The 14841-nt window shown below is 36.3% G+C and overlaps 1 long non-coding RNA gene across 4 annotated transcripts; it reads left to right on the forward strand.

The window, feature by feature from the left end:
* The first annotated feature begins 241 nt into the window (after positions 1-241).
* On the forward strand, positions 242-7654 carry LOC310636396. Of its 4 annotated transcripts, XR_014491710.1 has the most exons (4): positions 242-406; positions 5641-5801; positions 6408-6683; positions 7471-7642. It is a non-coding gene; the product is annotated as an uncharacterized lncRNA (long non-coding RNA). The 4 variants fall into 4 exon arrangements; XR_014491711.1 differs by having other exon boundaries at positions 5641-6683; positions 7471-7640; XR_014491712.1 differs by lacking the exon at positions 5641-5801 and having other exon boundaries at positions 285-406; positions 7471-7631.
* The last annotated feature ends 7187 nt before the right edge of the window (positions 7655-14841 follow it).

Below are 14841 nucleotides of genomic sequence, written 5' to 3' on the forward strand. Positions count from 1 at the left end.
AGCGACTCCGGCCGCCGCTGCCCTCAAGGTTGTTCGGTTGGGCGGCCCCGAGCCGGGTTCGAGCCCCGGCAAAGCGGCGGATGAGGAGCGGGTCCCGGGGGAAGAGCGAGCCCGCCGCTGAAACATTTGCCGCTTCCGTGCCCCAAAGCTTTTAAGCTCGGAATATTCGCGTTGGTGGCAAGGTGTGCGTCGAAAGCCGCGCGGCCCCCCTTTGGTGCCTGTGTCTTGCGCCTCACGAATTACATTTTTTTTCTTTCGCAGCTGCTCCTGCTCATTATTGTGGAAACGAAATGGCTGCAAACTCAAAGAGGGAGGAGGAGGAGGTTGCGGCCGCTGGGGTTATCTGAGCTTGGAAGGAAGGATCCGGGCTTCCCTGCGAGTCTTGCAACTCGAAGGCTATTTTCAGGTCCGGGTTCTGCTTTGGGATATCTGTGGGAAAATGTGGAGCGAGAACAACTTTAGGCATGTGCAGAATGCTGTTGTCTTTGCTGTTGCTGTGTTTTTAGTTCTTAACCTTCTTGCTGTGCGCATAGTCAGGCGTACGGTACTCGGAGCAGCATTTGAACTTAGCTTGAATTAAATAAATATGTTTATAGGAGTAGGCATAACCTTGACAAACACTTGGGAGTCACCGTTCTTTTTTCCCCGGAACTTAAAGAAAGCCAAATTCTTCTCTTTTCCTCTCTTTTCCCCTCAAGTTCCCACGCACTTAAGACACATCGTTCTCTTCCAGTAGGCATTTTTGTGTTTTGCTTTTGAAAAGCGTTTCTACTTTACAAATAAAGGAAAATCTCTCTGCTGTTTGAACACCACCCCCCACCACCCCCAATGGTTTGGGAAATGCGATTTTGGAGACAGAAAGCTGAATGTCAGCTTTCAGGTAGAATGAAAATATTTCATTAAGGCAACTGTGTTGAAGGTTGGCAGTTGCTTATTGGCGTCTACATCATCCTTTGTAATGTTACTTTTTATCCTTGGAAAATATATACAGAATAGCTCCCACCCCCCAGTTGGCGGGGGGATGCTTGGCTGTTAGGTTTCTGCAGATCTTTAACAAAAGACATTTTGGAAAGCTTTCAGTTTCTACTTTCAGCACTAAGGAAAGAAATTTTAAACCAGTTTGAAGTAATCACAAAAGGGGATTTCAGAGACAGAAGCATGTTAGCAACCTTTAAACAGAAGAAAAGGCTCTTCTGGATAAGATCAAAGAGAATATCTTGCCCAGCATCTTATTTCCCTTAAGCTGGGTTTTTGTTATATACCAATCCATAACTGGCCAAACACGCCTTCTGCACTGTAAGAACCCAACACATTCCTTAATTCACACTAACAAGCACATTCAGACAATTGAATTGAATAAAGCATTGTTCGTAAGCCTGTTGTGTGAATGAAGCACCCTGGCCAATCAGATGCCTTTGGAAAACCTGCAGGCAGCACATGAAGGCAATAGTCTTTTCTTTCCATTATTCACCAGCATCTGACACTCAGAGGGAAATTCATGTTATAGGAAAAGGAACATTTTTTTTTGTCTACCTAGATTTCTTTCAATTGGTTTCAAGGACAATACAGAATTCCAAAGTTCTAAGAGAGAAAGAGAAAAGATTCCCCCATCTATCGTTCCCAAAGTCAGTGCAATAATCTAAACTTTTCCCATGGATCATTTAAAAATGTTCCAGAAACTGGAAACCTCCTTCATCAACGATTTGGACAAAGGGATAAATGGGGAACTCATCAAATTTGCAGATGACACCAAGCTGGCAGGAATAGCCAGTACTCCAGAAGATAGGCTTAAGATACAGGAGGATCTGGACAGACTTGAACACTGGGCGCTATCTAACAAAATGAAATTCAATGATGAAAAAAGTAAGGTTCTACATTTAGGCAAGAAAAACCAAATGTACAGGTATAATGTAGGGGGTACCTTGCTCAATAGTAGTAACTGTGAGAGGGATCTCGGAGTCCTAGTGAACAATCACTTAAATATGAGCCAGCAGTGTGCTGCAGCTGCCAAAAAAGCCAACACAGTGCTAGGCTGCATTAACAGAGGAATAAAATCAAGATCATGTGAAGTATTAATACTTTACAATGCCTTGGTAAGGCCACATTTGGAATACTGCATCCAGTTTTGGTCACCACGATGTAAAAAAAGATGTTGAGATTCTAGAAAGACTACAGAGAAGAGCAACAAAGATGATTAGGGGACTGGAGACTAAAACATATAAAGAACGGCTGCTGGAATTGGGTATGTCTAGTTTAATGAAGAGAAGGATGAGGGGGGACATGATAGCAGTGTTCCAATATCTCAGGGGCTGCCACAAAGAGGAGGGACTCAAGCTGTTCTCCAAAGCACCCAAAGGCAGGACAAGAAGCAATGGGTGGAAACTAGTCAAGAAGAGAAGCAACCTAGAACTAAGGAGAAACTTCCTGACAGTTAGAACAATTAATCAGTGGAACAACCTGCCTCCAGAAGCTGTGAATGCTCCAATACTGGAAGTTTTTTTTCCTTTTTTTTCCAGTCTCTTCTTAAAAACAGCCATTTGTCCGAAATGGTATAGGGTTTCCTGCTTGAGCAGGGGGTTGGACTAGCTGGCAACTAGATCAGCTCTTCATAATTCCTTTCTGGATAAAGAGAGGGATTGAGCTTGCCCATAAGTGCTCCACAGAGTTGTTCCTTGCAAGGATGTTGCAAGAAAGCAGTCTAAGGAATGAAGGAATAATCAAATCATTTTCAAATAATAGAAAATACTTGTAGCTCAGGTTTTAGATTTTGGCTGTGGTTTGTTCTCCAAGGTTATTTTAATATAATTGTACCACCAACTGACCACACTGGCACTCAAGGCATTTATGAGCTAAGGAGAATAGGATAAAAAAAATCCTGCTGATGATGTTACCTAGTTTTGTAATGAAACGTTCAGAAATTATATTAAAACAAGCTTGGAGAACAAGCCACAGCCAGAAACCATCTTTTTGCTCCACCTGTCGTGAATACCTTCCAAAGGACACTGAGTTTGCATACAGTTAGTCCTTGAGTTAAAACTATAATTGGCCCTGTTAATTTATTTTTATTTATTTATTTTAATTCCATTTATATCCCGCCCTTCTCCGAAGACTCAGGGCGGCTTACAAGCTTAGCAGTAGCCTTCATTCTATGTATATGCCTGCTTATTAGAGCTTTCACACACACCCCCAAGCGGCATTATTACAAAGTCAGCTTAATTGCCCAGAACAATCTGGGTCCTCATTTTACCTACCTCGGAAGGATGGAAGGCTGAGTCAACCTTGAGCCTGGTGGGATGCGAACCTGCACTAATTGCAGGCAGCTGGTGTTACTTAAGGATGTCCTATATAAAGCGGGTCACCATGTGAACAGACTTGATTTGATGACCTTTTTATGGAGGATATTTAGTGAATGCAGTGGTCATTAAGCAAAGTCATTGTTCCCTATGGGCAGTTTTTTACGTAAACTAGAAATAAACATGGGTTTTGGGCAAAACCATCATAAATCACAGTTATGTGAACCATTGAGCATTGCCGGATTCAACTATTAGTTTATCAAAATATAAATACAGAAATACAAAGAAAAATGATAATGGGAAAATAAGGGAGGAAAAGGGGAAGAGAGAAAAGTGTAGGGTAAAGGAGAAAAATAAAAACATTGACTTTTGACTCCTTTAAGTGCAGAAGAATTAGGTAGTACCATAAAACCTCAACTTCTTATCTCTATATGACAATATATACTAGCTATTTCTATAACAAAGACCTATGTAATCAGCAAAACCCAAAATGAATGTTTCATTTTTTTCCACCTCACGCTCAACGTCCAAAAGCCGTTTCCAAGTAGAAACAAAACTAATTGTGTTCTTTTCTCTAATCAAAGCAGTCAATTTAGCCACCTCTGCAAACTCCATCAACTTTTACAGCCATTCGTCCTTTGTGGGAATCAAAGTATCTTTCCCTTTTTGTGCATAATCTTGCTGCTCTCAACATATATAACATCAAAACTCCATTCTCCCCCAAATTCTTTATCTATTAAACCTAGAAGAAAATTCTTTGGTTTTATCTTTATAATTACTTTAAGCATTTTTTTTATTAATATATAAATCCTACTCCAGTATTCCTTTGCTTTGTCACGTGTCCACCATAAATGATGAAAAGTTTCTTCTTTACGTTTACATTTCCAACATTCATCTGAAATGCATTTATACGTTCTTGACAATTTGTCCGGTGTTAGATACCAATGGTATATCATCTTATAAAAGTTTTCTTTTAAATTATAATTTAATGTGAATTTTAGACCTCTTGTCCACATATTCACCCAGTGTTCAAGAATTACATTATATCCAAAGTCCTTTGCTGACCATGGGGCATTGCCAACAGCTGTAAATGAGGACTAGTTGCTGACAGCCCAAAATGTGGCCATGTGATCGTAGTGGGAGGGAGGGCAACATCAGAATTGTGAAATTGGGTTATAAGTAAGTTTTGCGGGGGAGGGGTGTCTGTCGTAACTTCAATTGGTCACTAAGTAACTAGTGATAAATCAAGAACTGTATGTACTTCCTTTTCTAATCACTTTTGTAAATTGTTAAGTGCTTTTCAGCTATTAGAAGCATTTAGATTGACGGGTTTTACAGCACTGGGAGTAAAAATTTTAAATACAAGCTTAAGAACTTAAAAAATTATTTTGGAATAAAGAGCAAAAGGGTGGTTAGAGCTTTGATTCCCGGAAAGTTACAAATGGATTAAGTGTCCAATTAGATTTGAACTAAGGTTTTGGAATCAATTATAAGAATCTTTCCCATGGAAAATGCTTTTGTTTTGAATTCTTTAAAGAAAAACAGGATGAGACTTTGAAGGTCAGACACTAGAGTCACAAGGAATGAAAGATTACAATTAAAGAAGAACAACTTGCTAATACAGAATGAAGAAATATATTTTATCTTTAGTCATTTCCGAGGTAGGTAAAATGAGGACCCAGATTGTTGGGGGCAATAAGCTGACTTTGTAATAATGCCGCTTGGGGGGGGCGAAAGCCCTAATAAGCAGGCATATACATAGAATGAAGGCTACTGCTAAGCTTGTAAGCCGCCCTGAGTCTTCAGAGAAGGGCGGGATATAAATGGAATTAAAATAAAATAAATAAAATAAAACATAGAGCCAGTTTGGTATAGTGGATAAACTGCTGGCCTAGAAATCAGGCATATATGATTTCTAGGCCCAGCTTAAATGTGAAAGCTGACAGGGTGACTTTGGGCCAGTCACTCAGCTCAATTCACCTCACAGCGTTGTTGTGTGGAAAACAGGAGGAGGAAGAAGTTTATTCACCACCATGAGTTATTTTAGTTATCCCACCAGGCTCAAGGTTGACTCAGCCTTCCATCCTTCCGAGGTAGGTAAAATGAGGCCCCAGATTGTTGGGGGCAATTAAGCTGACTTTGTAATAATGCCGCTTGGGGTGTGTGTGTGTGTGAAAGCCCTAATAAGCAGGCATATACATAGAATGAAGGCTACTGCTAAGCTTGTAAGCCGCCCTGAGTCTTCGGAGAAGGGCAGGATATAAATGGAATTAAAAAAATTTTTTTAGAAAATTAATAAGGGCAGGATAAAAAAATAAGTTAATTTTAAGAGTGCCTTCCTCTGTAGATAAACTGTACCTAAAATAAGTTATGGAGAAGGAACACGTTCTGTTGGACAAGACAGACTGATCTGAAAGTGGATAAAAAGACAGGCTACATGAAAAAGATGTTATATTGGACATACAGATGAAACCAGCTCATGTCTTAATAATTAAAAGAAATATACAGGTAAATGAAAAGAGTGACCTGAATAACATTCCTATATTGGATATACAAAAGAGACTTGTTAAAGTTTGGAAGAATTTTGTGAGAAAAGACAAAAATGAAAAGAAATCAAGCTCTAGCATTTGATCAAGGTTAAAATAGATACGTTATTACCTCTAGCAACCCTTAATGGACTTTTGCTGAACCGAACCAAACAACGAGGCCTTATTTATAGCCAAAACTATATTTCTTTTCCTTTTCTTTACTATTTTATTATTTTTTTCTTTCTAATTTTCTTTTTAGTTTTTCTTTTCTATACTTTCTATTTTTTTATTTTTTTTAGTTTGCATTAGTGTTTTTTTAATTGTAATACTTGGTACAATTGCTATAAAATGAGCATTTCACTAAAATAATAGTTTTTTTAAAAAATGTTTCAGTTCCAATCTGCTTGATAATAGGACTTTAGAAGTTGTCTTTCAGTATTGATGTTAAATGCAGTTAATACGTAAGCACCCTCATTGGTGCCTTCTAGATGCCTTTGAGGGGCTGTGTTGATTGGTGATTCTAGAAAGCTGCTGTATTCTGTGTTATTTTTTATTCATGTGGAAGTTTTCGTCTTGTTGTTGTTAGTTGCAAAGTCGTGTCCGACCCATCGCGACCCTATGGACAACGTTCCTCCAGGCCTTCCTGTCCTCTACCATCTTCTGGAGTCCATCTAAGCTCACGCCTACTGCTTCAGTGACTCCATCCAGCCACCTCATTCTCTGTCGTCCTCTTCTTCTATTGCCCTCAATCTTTCCCGGCATGTTACTTTTTATTCATGTGGAAGTTTTCGTCTACATATCCTCAATTTCAGGCAATGGAATTATTAAAAGCCTTTCATCTGCATCCAGTTGCACAAAAGCAGTAAGTAGGCGAGTCAAAGATTCATTATTGACAACTGAAATTGTAGCATCTATTTATGTGCTTTCTTTTCAGTTTTCTATACCTGGCTGGAATGTAATGAATATGGCACCATTGCTGCAAATGTTGATGACATCCTCTGTTATTTCAATGTATTTGAAATACGTTTTCAACTGATGTCCCAAATTTGTTTGGAAACAAAACCATAGGTAGCATAGGCATTGCTACATTTAATTTAATGATGTGAAAATAGGAACACAACCCATTTAAAAGCTGACTAGGATTGTTATGTTGCTAATGAAAGATACAATTGATTAACGTCAAACAATGAATGGCTTTGAAGTTGCTTTCTAATGAATTGCTTTTAGACAAAGAGCCATTATGTTTCAGATTAATTTTCTGCTTTGCTTTCTTTCTGAGAGACAACAGGCAACCTCATTGAGTTAAGTTATAATGAAGTAGCCCAAGCTATACTGTTGGAAAATGTTGACAATATCTATGATTCACACATTCTGACTCTCTGAGATAAATACAAAGGTTGCCTTATAGTACAGTGGCCTAATAGCATTTGTCATAATATAACATTAATTTGATGCATAGCCCAAAATTGGGCAGAGGGGTGTATTCCAAGAGCTGAGCTATGTACAAATAGCATTTTTGATATCTTATATGCAGTATACTCCATTCTGCAAATTTAAGGGTTATTGTGCCAGTGGGTCCTATTATTCAATTGCATTCTAGGTAGAAGATATAAATAACAGTTGAAAAACAATTAATTTTATCTCAACAGAGTCTACAAAATCTTTACATATCGGGAATGATAAGAAAAAGAAAAGGCCATATGTTACTAGAGGACCACATTTTCTGAACGCAGAAATTCTCAGACGGAGTTTAAATGATTAGATGATATTCAGGTGCTAATAAAATTCTACAGAATCAAGAAAGCAAATTCACTTGTTCCATCCTATGCTAGGAAAAGAGATGAGATATTTGAGGAAAAATAAGTCTTTGCATTTAGATTATAAAAGCTTCCTAAGAATATGAGGAGTTGAATTGTATTAGATTTTGCTCTGTGGAAGAGATTCATTGCAACAGCATGAACTAGATAGCCAGATGTTGCTTCATTCATTGGTGTACACACACATTTAGAGCCCTTAAAACACAAATCAGGTTGGGAGTTTTCTAATAGTAATAATAATCTGAGTTTACTGCAAGATGTCTTATTATCATGTTTATTTAAACTCATATGCACAGTGATAGATGCAGGAACTCTTGTTAAAAATGTATACATGCACACAATCAATATATATCCACAGCACAGCCAATATATATTACAACAAAATCGGATTAGCCATTTTAAATCCAGAGAATAATGGGTTAAAATACATTGATGCTTATAGCTTGATATGGATTGCACAGGTGAAAACAGCTCAGTTGATATAGACCAGCTTCAACTCCCAGAATTATGGGAATTCCACACATTTTAAAGTTGCCAGGGTTGAAAAACATTGATGTTTCTAATTGACTTTGTATAAAATTTGAGAAATAGCATAATTAGGGCCAAATATTGCCAAATAAGAATAAGAAAAAAAAGTATTAGGAAGATGAGAGAAATAGAGATGATAATTATGATTACCTTGTTTCAGGGAAAAATGAAAATGGTGGCCCTCACACCCTGAATGGATTGTACATACTTAAAATAGTGTATAGTAACACCAAGACTTTCACTATGAATTTTATCTTTTTAATAAATATTTTATTAATTTTCTAATTTTACAATCATAAGTACTGAATAAACAATGTGTTGTCTGGGTCCACTGGTAATAATTCAGTGGTACATATTAACTTTCTCAATCTAGTTCCAATACTACACCATCTAGTGCTTCCTTGATCCTCTCTTCTTCTAGTGGTATGCATTTTTCCACACCGGGCAAATACAATTCTTGTTACATCTACAATTAAATATAGACATCTTCATCACATTTTTCTGGTATTATACATAATATCGATAGTGTGAGTTTATAATATCTTTTTTAGCCAGAACATATTTCAATTTCATTTGCACTTAAAATCCATTTGTTCAATCAACATACTGTTTTCCCCGCTTTTGTAATATTTTAATTTCCTATAAATGTTCAAAATATCTCTATCCCTTATAATTTTCTCATAATAAATTATATTTGGGTAACCAAAAGCTTTCCTTTTGGTTATATTTGGGTAACCAAAAGCTTTCCTTCAAACCCTTTTATAATTTTCATATTTCCCATCTCATAACAAAGTATAATATTCTAGTTACAAATCCTATCCTCCTAATTATAACACTTTTATTTCTAAAAGTTATCTATTTTCTTAACCATATTCAAACAACTGTTTAATAGTATAATATCCCATCTAATATGTCAAAACCTCTATTTTCCTCAGTCTTACTCTTTCTTCCTTTGCCAAATAATTTTCCAAGTCAGTGCATTTGAATCATCAAGTAATTCTTCCTCTTTTTTGTGTATATTGTTTGGAATGAGGAAGAGAATTTGATTGAAGTATTTTTGAAAGAATGCTCAACCCATTTATATTCATTAAACAGCCTACATCCTTCTCCTTCAGTTTTTCTTTTCATTTCTTGTTTGTCAATATTCAGTATTTCTCCTAACAGCTTTGTCATCTGTTCGATCAGCTCTTCTTCCTTATCCTCAAATGTGTTCTGAGATCTTGACAAGACATCTTTTCCATTTCTGGTGTTACCATTTCATCTTCTAATTTTTCATTTGTCTGTATCTGTCTGTTAATTCCTTCCTTTAGGTCCTCCATCTTTGGACCCGTCTCTTCTAATTTCCTTCTGCTTTCTGGGTTACTAGTTCCTTTTTGTAGTCATTGTCTGAATTTGTAAGTTTAGGTTAGAAAATTGTTTTTATCTCATTTGCGTTATTTTTAGTCTCATCACGAAATAAAACAATTGTCTCTTGGATTGATTTCAACATAGAAAGAATTTCTTTCTGAAATTCATTAATATTTTCTTGTTGGTATATCAGGCTGGGGGCTTTGGTTTTTTGTTTTTTGTTTTAACCATTTGAGGCTAAGTATGAAACACTCATTTTGTTTTTGTATGCAGACTTTATAGTCCAATAGGGTCCCCAATACAGATAAGCAGCCCAAGAGGTTTTTTTCCCCCTTTTCCCAGCTGCAGTCTGCAAAAGTGAGTTTCCTGGAACAACAAAGACTCTTATCTAAGTCCGGGTTCAAGCCAAGTTTCCTTTAAGTATAATAAATTGTAGTGCCGTGATTCACCATTCGATGTCATTGATACTGTCTTCCAGTTTTCCAAATCCAAGGCTATTTTACAGACTTTCAAATATCTTTTCTAAAAAAAAAGTCTCAAAGGTACTTTTACTCCCCAAATTTTAAAGCTATATATCTGTATTAATTCCAAATTAATCTTGTAGTTTTGTCTATTTTCCCCAAAGCAATTAATTTGCCGCTTTTCTTTTCCTGAGGGAGAGAGGCAAAAACTTCCCTTCCTTCTTTCATTGGGGAGGAATCTTTGCTTTAGGCATTCTTTTTTTTCCAGGAAAGTAGTATTAAGGTCATAAAACAGGATAAAATCTCATCCAGTTCCATCCACGTTGCTCAAAAATTGCTAGTTAGTGCTTATCTTTGGTGGTCAGCAGCTTTTGACTGGCCACACGAATGTAGTCAGTCTACATTCGTAGACTGACAGTTTGGAGGTCTTCCTCAGATCCAGCGGAAGGGCCACCGCCCCTCCACGATTGACGAGGGTCCCCTCCATCACCTCTCTGGGGCAACTTTTGTTCCTTTTTAGGGTCCCCAGAGGGGCGAAATCAAACGTGGAACACAGAGCCCTATCTTCCTATGCCTGTCATGCCGCAATGCCTAACCGGAAGTCCTCAAGCACCAAATTTTAAAAGAATAAAAATATCTTATATGAATCACATAAAGTGTCCAAGATAAATGATTTCAAAGTTCTTGTACTTAAACTAAAATCTAATAAAATCTTAGTCATAACTTGTGACCAAACCCTACTTAGTTTTGTTCTAAAACAATTTACTCAATTCTACTATGCCATTATATTATATACATAGTTTAATGCCAATCAGCACCACGGTACATTTTGTCAACTTTCACACTTCCTTTAATACATTTCTTTTACTTAATTCTCTAAAAATGAAATAGTTGTCAAAATTGCCAATCATAAGCAAAGCCAGACAGAAAAAATATTTCCACATCTACATATCCACATATCTACATCTCATAGAATGTTTTTTTTCTCAGAAGTATTGCCTGACATATCTGCTTAAGATAAACATTTAGATTATTAGAATATGGTCAAAGGGAAAGAACTCAAGGTGTAGGCCAACATGATAACAAGGATTTCTAATACGGCAACATAATACAACTTAAATTTGATCATTGCCACCAGCGGAGTGAAGAGGGTTATTTTTTATTGTTTTTATCTTGGGTTTTTATTGTTAAATGCAGTCTAGAGTCATTGAGAATGAGTTGGGTGGCCATATAAATTTTCTTAAACAAACAAACAAACAAACAAACAAACAAACAAACAAACAAACAAACAAACGGGTGGTGTTGCATTCTATGGGAAGATTCTACTGGAACATGAGAAGCAGAATATTTTCCATCTTGGAAAAGTTGGAGAGAAGAAATAAATTATGACCTGTTGTCCTTGCTTTTTTATCCACTGTTATTAATGATCCAAACTACATTTTCAAGGGACAAAGAGAACTGAAGAGGAAAAAAAAGTTTAACATCAGGAATGTAATCACAGCATCACAGTCGGAATACTGAAAAATTAGGACAATGTTCATACCCTAAATACTGCAACATCTTTACAAATTCAATTTGATAGAAAAATTACCCAGAGATAGTGAATGGAGAGTAATCCTAATAATTGTCAGGGATACGGTATATCCATTTACATCCTCCAACAATGTGAAATTCTTTGAATAAAGTCCAGATTTCAGAGTCCTTGTACTTAAAGATCATTATAGGTTTATAGTCGCTTTTTAATAATTGCTGGTTGATTTTTCCTTCTCCCAAATATGTAAGTGGATTGGGAAATGCAGGGCTTTAAGCAGACAGCAGAGGCTGAATCTGATTTCCAGAGAACATCCTGATGGGTTGTAGGTATTTGAAATAACAAGGTGCCTCCCCACTCTTCTGCCCAATATGCCCAAATGAGTTCACTGTCTAGCTTGCTAGGACCCTAATATCTCACAGTCAAATTAAATTTAATGTTGGAGATTCTGATGAGTTTGCTGTTTTGCTAAAAGTAATCAAGAGTGAGAGGAAAATGGCCCCCTCCCCCACAATTGCCCATGGCAAATGCCTGCAGTATTTAGTTTTGTTAGCTGTAGAGGCGTAAACCATTTGTTTCCTTTGACACACACACACAAGATTAAATAATATTTCCCCATATGATTGCAGTCCGACATGTCCTCTGGAATTGTTTAAAGGGAAGAAACAAAGTAATGTATGTTAATATAACATCCATTGTTGTAGTTAGTGTAGTTTGTTTCTATCCAGACTGCACAGGGTTGTTTTTTTTTAAACTATAGTGAATTACAAATTTGGGAATTATGTATTAACATTTTGGGGATTAAATCTGAAAGTATAATCAAGCATCATTTTAAGCAAAACTGGTAACAGACCCATTCATAAAAATCACAAGCAAGCTTGCACTATTATTGTTCAAAGTGATTTCCTATTCTCTATAAACTCCATTATTTGAGATTTAAAATGTCTATATATCTACCTATATCTATAATTACCATCTGCTCATCATCACACTGTTTTGCTAGATCTTTGCCAAGTCATTTTTTTATTTAAAAAAAATATATCAATGTAATTATGTTTTGCCAGAGAGTGTATCAAGCTGCATGATCATTATCTATGTGTGAGCATCTGGAGGTATAAGGATGTAGTTGAACAACAAACATTTAAATTTATATTCATGATAAGTCGGTGCTGTAAAATGTATAGAGCATAAATATATTGGCATGTTAATACTTGTAGGACAATGGTTATTAAAAAAAGGAATATAGGGAAATAGCTCTCAATGCCAACTATATATAGCCAATAAGGGATTTTGCTTGGAAATAACAAATTATCTTTATTTAATCTGTTCAAGACGTCAGTAAAAGCAACATGGAAAAACCTTAAAAGAACAACAATTTTTCATAGCTACCAACTCACCCATCAAGAAGTTGTCTTTTATTCTTTGAATTACCTAAAATTGCAAATGTATATGAATTTGCTAATAGGTTTCAAACAAAATACCTTGTAGGGATTTATATAAATGAGAGAATTTGTTTCAAAAAAAAATTATTTCGTTTCCAGCTGCTTCTAACGTTGTGGTAGTTTAAAAAAGGCTGTTATAAGTCATTATTTCTTCTTCCCCCCCAAAAAAAAAATAAAATAAAAATATCCCAGGTTCACTGGAAAAAAAAGTTAAAGGATCATGATGCTAAACACATACCAGACAGGAACTGGAACAGGAATGGCTTCTTTTTACCATTTGTGAGAAACTATGTAGTTAAGAACAGCTTCCTTCCCATCCATGCATTTTTCTCTCAATATTATGTGGGCAAATCTTTGTATATGAAAGCGAGACATGGTTTATTGAGGAGATTAGTCTGGCATCTTTAAGTCAGATCAGCATATAATACTGTAGAATGTGTGGGCTTTTAAAGAAACCTGCATTGGGAACATACTGCAAGTAATAGAGGACTACTGCAGAACAGAAACACACTTACAGGAGAAATTCCACAATACTTTCTTACAAAAGATTTTAGAGCAGTACATTTCGGACCGTACAAGTATATTTTACAGGCTCATCAGTCTGTCCCTATTCTGCACTAATACAGTATGTGACAATTCCCTGTGACAGAGAATGACAGTTTATAAATCAGGTAGAAACAGTTGAGCTGAGTTTTTCAACCGAACACAGGAGGGAATTTAAACTTCATTTTCCATGGACTTCTGCCTTTTCTAGGCTGACTTTTCAGTTCTCAGATCCCACCCCCACCCTTGTAAACAAGAAAATTGCTTTTACCTAGTAAGGATGAATCTTCTCTCGTCCATGATGTTTTCTTTTAATTCCTGGAGTATCAGGAAAGTCTAAGGCTCTTGAAGGGGTTTCCTTCATCATTTTTACTATCCAGGCAGTGTTAAGCAGGAAATTATTGCTAGATCATGATGAGCAGGCAGAAATGAAAATTAATTCAAAATAGAAGGAAATGTGTTTAATTTTGCTGGTTCTTGCTCTTGCAATCCCTGTTTCATTTTCTTATACAATTCCAGAGAGCCTTTCAAAGTTGCAGTATGTGGAAGTGATTTTTGAATGGGGGAAGGGGGGCAGAGAAAAAAAGAAAATGGCAAAAATGACCTTTTGCTAATTGCAGAATTACCTAGTTCCTGTTAGATTGTATCAGTTCTAGGATAATTCAAAACAGTCTCAGTTGCAACTTGGCAGCAAGTCACAAAGAAGCTGAGATTATAAGATTTTCAGGACACTAATTTGCTTAGCAATAAAAACCCCACATGGAAAACTGTTGAAGTATACACAATGTCATGACTGCAATCAGTTATTTGAAACCAACTATGTGATGACATTTTAAAATTAATTTTCAATATAACACGGTAGCAAGTTCTTAGAGAAACACATTGTTATAACTAAAAGTTGTTGATCTTTGCTTGATAGAATGTCAAGGATGTACATTTGGCCTCTATACCTGGATATAATTCACTTCCTCCTTCAATACCTGATGACAAGTACTCACAATGAGGAATGTTTCTGAGGTAATGTGTCATTTAATTGTGATGGTTCACCCACGTATGCAAGTTACCATGTGATGCATTTTTAAGAAAGTAAGAAAAAAGTAAATGAGGTAAGTGAGATGTATGCATGTGAACAGCCCATTTCTGGAAATCAGAAATTACATCTTCTGTTGTGCAAAATATAAATATTATAATATTTGTTTTCCTTGTTTAATGTTATTTGCACTCTTGCTCATGCATATTTATGCACATGTATTACATACAAAATGTGTTTCAAAATAGGAGCCTTGGTGGAGCAGTAGGCTAATGCCTCAAAATAGGAGTAGTAGTAGGCTAATGCCTCAAAATAGGAGCC

The sequence above is a fragment of the Vipera ursinii genome (genome assembly GCF_947247035.1).
Source record: "Vipera ursinii genome assembly, chromosome: 1".
In the NCBI taxonomy this organism is placed as follows: Eukaryota; Metazoa; Chordata; class Lepidosauria; order Squamata; family Viperidae; genus Vipera; species Vipera ursinii.